The sequence below is a fragment of the Larus michahellis genome, chromosome 6 (genome assembly GCF_964199755.1).
Source record: "Larus michahellis chromosome 6, bLarMic1.1, whole genome shotgun sequence".
NCBI classification, from domain to species: domain Eukaryota; kingdom Metazoa; phylum Chordata; class Aves; order Charadriiformes; family Laridae; genus Larus; species Larus michahellis.
In genome coordinates this window covers 4,292,601-4,304,722 of record NC_133901.1, presented here as the reverse complement: position 1 = coordinate 4,304,722, position 12,122 = coordinate 4,292,601, and positions in this window count along the sequence as shown.

Sequence of the window (12,122 nt, the reverse complement as noted above, 5' to 3'; positions counted from 1 at the left end):
GTGCTGGCAAGTCCCTCCCGCTCTTCTCGTAATAAGGATGCTCTTGCAGCAGGGGTGCATGGAGACCACAGCCTAAATGAGAAATGGGAAATCTTAAAGACCTAATCCAGATCTTCCACTGGTATAAATCAACACTGATCTGTCCCAAAGATTTTAGCAAGTCTGGATAGATGGAAGCTGATGAACCTTTTGGCTACAAATGCGTTCCTATGATCAGAAATTCATCTTTGTAAAGAAGACAATGCAAACAATATACCTCAGAAAAAACCTCTAAGTTCTCTTTTGCTAATTTAGCTACTGAATTTCTATAACCCCAGCAGTACAATTTGTCTTGAAGCTTCTGCTCAAGTCACCCTTAAAGGCGGTATTGAAATTCTTCTGCTTGGGTTATGGAGGCTAATAAAGAGTCGGTAACTGGTGGGAGGGCACTGAAGCATTCATGCATATGAAATCATATGCACATCTATAACCTGAGATTTGCCTGATGCCATGAAAAGAAACGCAGAAGTCCTGGTGCTTAATTGTCTCAAACTTTCAGAGCGGTTTCTAGATTCAAGTATCCCTGCAGGGAGTGATAGTTATACAGGATGCTTACCGAAAAACCCCAAACCAAACAAGGTGGAGAGGTTTGTTTCCAAACCAACAAGGCTTTTTATTTACCTTCAACAAGCTGTCTTAACAATTACTGTTCACTGAAGGTAAGGGCTAACCTGGAACCTAGAGCTGGCTTTATTGAGTGGATTATTGGTAGTGAAAACTGTAGGGTGCACAGGAGCAAAAAGAGGGAGAAACTTCTCTGGTGGCAGTAATACCTGTTGAAACAGCCAAAGCATCATCATCAGGCACTAATCTGGCTTGGAGTCTGCTTGATTAAAAATAAGAGACAATAATTTTCTTATGGCTCCATAATTCAATTGAATAACTTGGTTTGTTATCTAATACTACTTTGTCATACAGAATGATCTGTATGTTGAAAGCCCTGTTCAGGCATAAACTAATTAATTTTCATGGCAGGACCAGTCCTGTGAAGTGCTGTGCTTCTACAATGTAAGAGAAATTGAGGAAGCACAATAACTCACAGGGTGAGGCTGAATTTCCCATTAGATATGTAATTAAATATTATGAGTCCCACTGGAACGCAGCGATGTTAAGCAGAGATATTAAATGAGTTAGCCATAGCTGCGCGTTGGTCCCCTTGGCTCCCGATTCAGAGCACAATGGTGGCAGATATCATTGACCCATCCGCTAGACTCCTTCATGCCACTGCAGCTGCCTTACACTAATGGTATACCTCCAAGGGATTTCATCTTTGATACAGTATTTCTGCAGTAATGCTAGACAGGATGAGGCAAAATTCAGGGGTCAGAATACACGATAAAGCATTTAGACAGTTTATCTCTCCACCTCCTTACTTCACTAGCTGCTTTAGCAAATGCTCAAGTTGTGCTCATTCCATTTCTCACAGTGTGAAATAATGAATTTTAAATATTCCTAGTCAAAAAAAAAAAAAAAAAGAAAAAGAAAAGCCTGGGAGGAAGGGAAAAGAGAAAGGCGGAAAGATAAAAAACTTATGTGACACCAGGTGACGGACATGTGAGTAGTTTGAGAATTATATTAATTAAAAAGATATTTTAATACTTTCCAAAGTCATCATTACAAACCTAGAAAATTTCGAGTTAGGGTTTCTGGAAGGTTTTTTTTAACCCATGTATTACAGCTATGCATTTCACCCTTAATTGCTTTGTAATTTGACGTGCAAGGATTTAATAGTGGCAGCTGAAGCAAATGCAGTAGCAACTGAGAGCTAAAGCATGCACAGATGAGAGCTCCTGATGGGCAGAGCTTCAATTCAGCAACTTTGTACAGGTAATGGAGCTGTAACATAAAAGTTAGCAGGAAAGAAAAGGTTGGGGAAAAGGACCGGCTGAAATAGCTCAGATTAACATTCAAGGCAGTTCTGTGACAGCTTTGAGTTTCTTAGTATGGCTTCTCGTTTTAATTTTTTCTTTTACCTCGGTGTCTTCCTTTTTCAGTGAAGAGATTGCCTTTTGTGCATTTATTTTAATCTCCGTGAATGTTTATTATCCCTGTTGCATTATTTTTGTCAATATGAATTTTGACCTTGAAGTACTACGAGAACGGTAGGGAAATTTTTCTTCCTTCCCTCGATGAATAGAAAGGTACGTGGCACAAGTTCTATAGGTACGAATTTCCCATTCAGGATGTGCGAGCCAACCTGGTCTTTGATGTGCTTTTATGCAGCAACACAAATTTGTAAGAGCAGTGACAGCCAAGGGAAATCCAGTGGCGGTTGTGAGCCACTGAAAAAAACAACAAAAAAAATCTGATCTGGCAGTTGATTCTAACACGGTTTTGTTCATTTTATTAAATGTGTGGTTGGTTCCTGCCTTTATTTCCTATAAACTACACCGGGACTGCAGCCAGTGCTGTCACAGACTAATGCTGATTCTGTAGCCCATGCTTTTGTAACCTTTAAGTTATACTACTCTAATGTTTTATTTTATGACCTTCCTGAGAAAATTCTGCAAAGCTCCAATGGACGCAAGATATCGCAACCTGAATATTAACTCGTAATAAGGCGACCGCACATGTTACATCAGTTGAAAGAGAACTATATCGGTTCCTTTTGTCCAGTTGATTTTGCCTGGAGAAAGTTGAAGTGTTTGGTATGGCTACACCTGGGATGCAAACCTCATGTTACGAACTTTGCCATTAGTAGAGATCTTTCAAGGTGTTCTCGTAGCTCTGAAATTTAGATTTAAAGATGAGCAGGGGTTTGCAATTGCTTTTGTGCCCTGAGTACAGGTCACTTTTGGCCAGTAACCGAATCTGTTGAAGTGACAGGCTATCGTACATTTGGATTTGGGGGGTGAATGATGGTGCTTTGCTCCTTTGTAACGTCTGTTACTCTAAATCTGGGGAACTGTTTTTCTGAAGGTCTTACAAGGTGGCTATGAAAGACTGAGGGATGTGACATATTCACGTTGGTTTTAAGTTACGCGTCAAGCTTGTTTCAACATTATTTAAAATTATTTTTACCTAACATCAACGTGTTCATGAAAGAACTAACAAGAATCAAAGTGTCAGTTACCCTCTACAGGCTTGAGGGTTAGGAACCGGGGTGAGGATGGTGGCAAATCCCTTTGGGATGACCAAAACCTGGGTTTAGCCAGAGCCCAGCACTTTGCTGCTGCAATTCATTCCTGTCACCCTCTGCGTGTCACGAAAAGGGAAGCATAAAGGTGGGTATTGGAATTGCACCTTCCTCCAAACGTTCCTGCAACAGACGAAACATTTTGAGGTGGCAGCCCACGAGTTCATCAGCTCCTGCCCAGGGGCATAAAATGTCTTTTTAAATTCCAGTAGCACAAAGATGCTCTCGCACACCTGTAAATCTAACTGTGAAGTATCTTTCCTCCTGTTTGGTGCTGTATTTTCTTCTTGACTGTTACTGTCTAATGCTGACCAACCCTGGACTGTTCATTTTAAAAAAAACCCAAACCCACAAACCAGCATTTGCTGCTGTCAGAGTGACTCCGGTTTGCAGAAGACAGTAAATTCCACGTTTTTCATTTGTGAGGCTAAGTAAAGCCATTAAAGCTTTAACTCTCAGCTATTCCCAGCAAGGCATCACTTCAGAGGATGCTGGAATTAAGCTAATAAATAACTAAGGGGGGGCGGGAAAAACACACCAGAAAGCTAAAGGCAAGGACTTTGAGCAGGGCCTGCTTTGCATCCTGGCTTCTGTGAATTCTTGCTGCAGCTGCTCTTGCAGCTGCATTATTTTCAACATCAATCTGAGTGATGCTATGTAATAGCCTCGTTAACAGAGGGACTAAAGAGCTAACAGAATCCTAAAATCTTCCGACTTTCTGTAAAATTTACATTCCGAAATACCATATTTAAGCTATTTTTCAATGTTTGAATTTAAATGGGCACAATTAGAGTTGATTTTTATTTTGTTTTTCAACTGGTAGTTATTACATTGAGCAAGTATTCCTCGCGGTCACGGTCCTGCAAACACACACATGCAGCATCTTAATTTTATAGGAGTGAGTAGTCTCGCAGAGTCGCATAACATTAGACATGCAAAGAAGCAGCTACAGAGCTGGGGCTTCCTTTTATAATGAAGAAACGTGGAATGCAGCACAACATTTTACATTGAATTGCCTGCATATTCTTTCAAAACAGCAATGCTACGTGGAGTTCTCTCATTGTTGGCCTTACTCGCCATCTCAATCAGCTGGTAAGAGCCCTGATGACTTTGTCAGAGCAAAGATAAACCAATGCAAAACACTTTAAAGGACTCCCTTTTACATGTGTCCGGAGATTGCCCAGAAAAGTTTGTCCATGGTCACATTTGGATACTATTACCACGGTATTTCATCTATATTTCCTAAATAGTTTTTCAAGCTTACGTATGGATAGCCTGGTGATACCACTAATTCGCACAGATATACCTAATGACCATTTAAGGATTAGGCACTATAAAGGGAATGTATATAGTAAAATACTTACTGTATTGATTCTAACGTAATGCGTTGGGTATTATAATTCCTGAAAACAGGGTAAGTGCAGAATGAGCAGTATGGCCACCCTGAAATACAGCACACCTCCTCTTATTCAGCAGGCTGCTTACAACTCGGCTTCAAGAAAGTATGCAATTAGATGACAATCTCAATGTTTTTTTTTAAATAATTTCTCTAGCTCTCCTGGCTGGAGGAAAAAGCTTGGAAATATAACTCAAGTATCATGTAAAGGCTCAGGAAATAAAAGGAAAGAAATCAAAGAATGTATTTGTTAAAAAAAACCCACACCATTTTTATCTAGATAGATGTTCCTGCTTGCCTGCCTGAGGATATTTAGTGTTTAAGGTTAACAATACTGAATGGCAGAGGGATGTTTTTATTGGTTACGTACTGTACTAAGAGCAACTTTCTTTTTTTTTTTTTTACATTCTAATTATACTTTACATACATCCTTCTGGTAAGTGTGGGCAATCATGTGATTTCTGTGCCTTATGGAGCTAATAAGACTTCACTTCTTTTCAGTGCCGCATGGATCAACTTGCTAATATTTGTGAAACACAAAGGAATTAGAATGATGAACGTCCTATAAATAAATAAATGTATCTCCATTATTAGCCAGGAAAGCTCTGTTTCGTTTCAAGAAGTGATTACTGAAAACGCTTTACCATGTATTTTATCAGCAAACAAGATGACATTAAGTGGCAATATGTTAAAATTAGTTGCCTTCCATTCTTTCAACTTTACTGGAAAAAAGTAACATTTTCTTTTCAGATTGTATTTCCCCAAGTATAAAACAGATGCATTTGGATAAATAGATTTGGAACGTATTATTAAATTAAATGAAGAAAAGGGAACATAATGAAATAAAATCCAAGTATCTGAAAAAAAAAGAATTCTTTTCACAGGCCTGGAGTGGAAATCTAATGTTCCTTCTCTACTTTATCCTAGTATGAGGATGACAGGTATTCTATCATCTTCCAAAGTACCATCTGAGATGCCACTTCCGATCTGAACAAGAACGGGTTTCCATTCATGGAGAACCAATTCAAAATCCAGTTAAATGGATTAAATCTATTTCTACATTGAGCACATTGTTTGTGCTTCGTACATTTATTACTATTATTGCAATAAAATTAAATGGTGCCATCTGAGATCAGGTTCCTATTATACTTCTACATATTCATTGTAAAAGATGTTTTTCAACAGAACAAGTGGAGGAAAGAAGTATTCTTTGGGGCAAAATGGGGTACAGAAATGAGGCACAGAGAAATGAATCCCACTCAGAGGCATATAGGAGACCCATGACGGATCAGCTTCTCGCTTTTAGGGTTCCGGCGGTTGCCTTCCCGAAGTCCCATTTAAAAATGGTACTGAGCCAGCTCAGCACCCTTGTACTCGCCTCAGGGGCTGTGGAGGAACATCCCCGTTGGGGAAATGAAGGCCTGGCTCAGCCCAAGCCCTGGAGCTTGCTGGAGCACACGAGTACGAGCACACCAGGGGACTGCATGGCTGTCCCTAATGCAGTCGGTCCCAAGTGCTTTAACAGCATGTCCCAGCTTAGTCATTCCAGCTTAGCTCGTCCTCACCTCCTTGTCAATGCTTTTTGCCCAAGGTTTTGAAAACGGAAGAAACGGAACCTGCTGGAAGGTGTCGTACTTGTATATAATGGGAAATCTATATCCCCACAGCCTGACTTCTGCCACTTGCACCTCTGGCTATTGAGTTTCTTCCCACCTTGGACCACTGGAGGAGGTATATTCATTCTCATCAGGACCTGAGCTCCACTGATGTACATGATAAAAAAAAAAATGTTCTAAAATAGGTTTAGAAAAGGGTTTTAAGTAAGGTCCTTATTAATTTGTCAAGAGACTAAATTGCTGAACACATTTAAATCAGAGCAACTTGTTAACCTTACTTTCTAAAGAAATTCTGCAAATGCATTTAAAAAATGCAGTAAAATATGAAGTCTCTGCTTCTAACCCAAATAAAAAACCCCTGTAACTGCAGGCCACGAAACAGAGCTGCTGGAGGAAGGCACATCAGAGTTATCGTCACAACTTGGAATGTTGCAAAGGTTCAACAAGCATTTGAGAACAGAGTAGAAAATGGCATAAACCTCAGAGACATCAGTCCCGTCCCAGTGCCAAGCTATCCTTAGGTGCCAAGGACTAAAGAATCCCGTGAACAGAGGGAGACAAGCAAATAAGAAACACAAAACAAAATCAGCACAATTAAGCAAGTAACTAAGATACAAAATCTCAAAGCAGAACAAATGTGCCATATTGCTAAAAAATGTTGTTTTGCAGATACATGAATAAATTTACTTTCAAGCCAGGCTTTTTTTTTTTTTTTCCAGTAGCTTCAGCCCTATTGCTTCCTCTGCACATTGGCTTCCCCAGGTGCAGCTTAGAAACGGCCTCTAAATTTTCCTACTTTAGCTATGCAGTTGAGGTGAAACCAAGAGGAGAGAATCATTGCATCCTGTCCCTGCTTTCTGATCTGCTGGCTCAAAAGTGCAGCGCAGAACAAAACAAACGTAGGGAAAAGCGCAGCAGGGCTAAAGCAGCAAAAGGGGGAAAGAAATAAAACAGAAAAGCCCGGGAATTCAGTAAGAGGGGAGAAGCAAGGAAGATCTCAGGAGGGAATAGAGAAATAAGGGAAGACAATAGGAGTGTGAAACATGGTTGGGTGATGAGCAGAACTAATGAAACTGAGTTTCCTGGGTCTTTGTGGCTGGGCTCTCTGGTGTCTAACAGCATGCAAGCACTGAGCAAAGATTTCCCCGTGGTTGGAGTATTCACAGTGTCTCTCCCTCGTGTGAATCTTCCTAGTGTCTGTTTAGGGGGTTGTTCATGAGGCAGTAATTTGGAGATAGGATCCAGGGACATCCACGTAAACAATAATTAAACTGTTTGTCTCAAAAAAAAAAAAAAAATTAATGCTGTAGTTAGAATGAAATGGGACTTGAGGAAAGATGCAAAATGGAAACAAAAGTGAAATAAAAAAGGAGAAGACCCTTCTCCACCTAAATCTTCAAGGATGTTTTGTTTTTTAAACTTAAATGACTAATGGGAGAGGAAAAAAACCTCTGGATGGAGAGCAACTGGAGAGCGGTTGAGACAAGTGCCTAAAAAGCTCCATATTTCCACATGAGCTCCCCGAATGGAGATGGCTGAGATGTAAAGAGGTTGATTTTAGGTGACAGAAAGAAACAAGGCATTTCGGGTAGGTGGGAGGTGATTGGAAGAAACCCATTGTGGTCTCTGGAAAGTGCTGAGGCTAGACCGTAAATTTGGGTGAGGTGAAAAAAATGAAAAGCTCCTCCCTCATCAGTCCCCACCCCATTAAACACGAAGGTAATAGAGGGGGAGATGTGGGTTTCCTCTGTGATGGCCAGGAGCCCTCCGTTCCCTCACAGGACTATCCCCACTGCGAGCACCAAAGCTACAGCCAGCTCAGGAAAAGCAAGATATTAATACCCTGTTATTCCTCAAAGGGAAACCTTCCAGATGTGATAACCCAGGCTCCACCTAGACCCCTTCTGAGCATAACATAGAGACTGGCAGCTTTCTCACTTACCGGCTAGGCCTCCGTCTGCTGTTGGCAGCTGCGGTGCCAGGCGGAATGTTTCGAGGTTTGAAAGACAACATTCCAGGTGTCCTTGGAGACCCCACCACCTGGTGTCCCACACCTCCCCACGTCCTAACTGCCTGCTGTCCCCGGCAAACCCTGCATCTTCACCACTCCGTGTCCCCCCATATCCCTGGTGTTCCCCACACCCTTACCACCCAATGTCTGTGTCTCCCTCACCTTGTGCCCCCTGCACCATCACCTGGTGTCCCCTACGTCCCTGGCACTCCACATATTGCCACCACCCACTGCCCGCCATGCCCCCGTGTGCCCACCAACTGTCATCCCCAGCCACCACGCTGCCTGCCACCATTCCTCCACCTGCATCGTGAGATGCCAGGCTTGGCCATGACTCAGTGGCTAAAAACAAAGGTGGCAAATCTGTGTTGTAAATGAGTCCTCCCAGGCTAAGTAGGAAGTCCGTCCCACCCAACTTGCATTTAGTTATGATGAGTGATGGCTCCATACGGGGCAATAAATTTGAAGTTCATTATAAACTTGGTTGAGGTTACTACTCAGCTTCCTACTTGGCAATCAGGATCTGATCAATTTTTTAAAACATTTTAACAATGTGCATCTTAATATAACAGAAATTTAAAACAAAAAAAGAAGTAAGAATTACAGAAGGTGAAGTAATCAGCAGGCTTATTATAGACACTGTCAGGCTGCTCAAGTCCCCTGATTTAAGTTAAAAAAAGAAAAAAAAAGTATTAGTGCAGATGGATTGCTCATAAGATGTATTCAAAGTTGCTAGTCCAAACAGCATAATTTTTAAGGCTAAGCATTCCCTATACAGCAATGTTTGAACCGAATGCTTTTTATGGATGCGATTAGTTCGTATAGTTGTGTGATTATGCACATGGGATCTGATTCACAGGATTGCTTCTTTCTTCCTTGACAAAAGATAGATGTAAGAAAAAGCCTAAAAAGGTTTGCGCTGGTTAAAAATATTCATGCAAAGTAAAACTTCAGGTTTAGAAAAGCCACATAAGGAGCAAAAATGGAGTTTCTAGATCTTTTGAAATTTCTACCGTGCAAAGAGTTGTAGTGTTTAAGGCTCATAAAATAGATTAAGAGTCCGGTGACATACAAGAGTGGATTTTTTTCTCTGCTCTCTGTTTGGCTGTATATCAATAGGTCTTCTAGGCAGAGGAAAAGTCTTGCTGACTACATCAAAGATTTCTTATTAGGTACAGACCTTAAAAAATAAAAAGTAGGCCCACTTGAAAAACGTTTGTCAGGTATTTTTTTGGCTGAAAAATGAACAAGAAAATAAAGTAGTTGTGTTGGATTAAAATGTGACTTACCTGAGAAGCAGGCTGTATTGGTCTCTGTGATACACAGCCCAAGCAAGGAGCGCAAATTAAATACAAGGATGTGAAGTGTTGAGGCCACACCTTTCACAAGACATTGAAACTAAATTCTCAAATTAAAATGCTTTGATTTTCATGTCCAAAATGGCTTGTCTTAAATACTTATGTGAAAAGTTGCAGGTAGCCAAAGGCAGGCAGGGGAGGGCTTTGGAGAGTGTCCGGGACAAACAGCAAGACATTGACTTCCAGCATGGGCAGCCCTCGGACGGGAGCAGTCACAGCCCTTGGTGAGATGACTTGTCACATTGCTGCTACGTCCCTCTGAGAGCAGGAGAGAAAATAAGGATTGCCATCTCATACTCTTGCACATTTTTTCCGGTCAAAAGCTGGGCTGCTACATTATTTTTTGAAAGTATGCTTTTTATAGTTCTCGGATGGCTACATGGCTCACCCACCTTTGAAGAGACGCAACGCAACATTCATATGTTCAAAGGTAAATGTGCATATGACCGTTGCTCATTTTGGAAGGTTCTGGAAATAAATTGTAAAGGACGACAAGAGAAGTCATGGCTTTGGGAACTGGAGAGAAGGTGTACTGGACAGGGAGGGTCACAGATGTTTCCTACTGATCTGTTTGTTCACTTATAATTTGCAATGTCCCATTGCTAACGGGGTTAACTGTTGTTAGGTGATTTGCATGTAGGGACTTGTTAGCTACAGATCATACACTGGTGGCAGCTTTTGTTTGGACTAGGAGCTATCCGAAAAACTGCTGTACGAGACCTAGTGTTAGGATATTTATTGGAGGTAAATCCCTTCTCTTATCAAGATTAATGAACGTGAGCAGAGACTCGTACTCAAGACACCATGGAGTTACGCAGCTACTGTTAAATCCTTAGGGAGGCAGTTACCTCTCTGGTAGCTGTGCCCTTCATAAAACATAGGCTCTTGCATTATTGGTAGATATGCATGTTCCCATATCCAATAACTCTGAGTAAGTGGCATATTTAGAGCATCTATCATAGCATTAAGAAAAGGTTTCTGCCATGCTGTGGTGATGGAGAACATCTTGTGACACCCTGGAATTGAATCCTCCTATCCGGAACATACCCTCTAGCTTTGGGTACCTCCACGCTTACTTCCTGCAAAACACATTCATTTTGGATGCCTCTTTGTTTTAATGCCTTTAACTGCCTACGTCATTCCTGAGGAAGGATGAAGCTGTGATATGTAGGCACGTTAGTCTAAAAGTCAGGATAATGCAGGACTGAGGTGAAAACAAGGAGTATTGCTAACACTCGGGCCAGTGGTGGGGAAGGAGAAGCCCAAGGGAAAACTGCAACTTCTGTCTCTGCAACCGTTTAAAAAATAATGATAAAAAAGACCAGCGGAAAGTTGGAGGAATTTAATCCTTAATGCAGCCAGGCTCCTGCTCCTCCCCTCCCTGCTATTTTTAAACAAATTACTTTTAATATTACCTAGACATTAATGTTTTAGATCGGGTACTATTCATGCTCCATAACTGCTTTTCATAAATGTTTTAATGGGTCCAGGCCCAATTCCACTGAGGTCAATTAGAAGATTCCAAATAAATCCTTCCTTCCCCTCCTCGCATTAGTATGCAGCTTGTAAGAGGGCTGACATTGGTCCGTGCTTTTATCTTAAAATAATCCAAAAGACAATTTTCCTATGGGAAGAACTATCACTATATAATTTGTGGGTGATACTTAAAGGGATGTTACCCAGGTAAAAACACTTACCTTTAATTTAGGACCCAATTTTCAGACATGCTGAACACAATTCTACCCAAAGTTAAACATAGGCTGCGGTGGTCAATACCTCTGAAAACCAGAACCATAATTTTTAACATATCTCATTTTGTCTCAGACTTGTATTGTCCAGAATTAGGTTTAAAATAGTTTAGAAGTGCATTTCAGTGTGTTCTTTCTGCAAATATTGCAGCAAAGTGGTATATTATGATAAAAATATGTTCTGTTTTATTTATGTCTTAACTTCATGCCTGTGAGTATCCTACTTTAATGAAATTCATTTTTAAATGGACTTCAATCTTTAAATAACTAAAAGCATCTTTCTTCACAACAAGAATATAGTAGGTCTTTGGTCTGATATGCCATAAAAAAATGGAGGATGAGCTGTAAAATACCTTGGGAAATATTGATTTTTTTTGTTTGTTCATATTATGGGTGGCTAACTGGGTAAATACTACAATGGTTTGGTGCAGAAACCTGAGCTCAAATTTCTGGTGTACGTCTGAACTTGCAGTAAGGTCTGGGGCAAATAGTTTACTGAATAAGGCTCTAAGCCTTTGTGCTTTACATGCCTAAGTCTCCGAACCCCAAAGGTCTAGCTTTAATCGTAACTACTTTGACAATACTTCTTTAATGCTCTTTAAATGCAATTTTGTAAGTACTTTTTGGCATACTTTAAGTGCAGAGTTTCACATTTGTCTAGGATGTTTTAAGAAATTGGAAATGATTTCTGGTATTTGAAACCGAGCTTGAAATTGTGCTGAAAACACAGTTCTCGCAGAGACTTTTTGGCTGAATTAATTACAATAGAATCAAGCCACGGCATGTGGGACAAGAAACATCTGGTGATAACCTTGTCT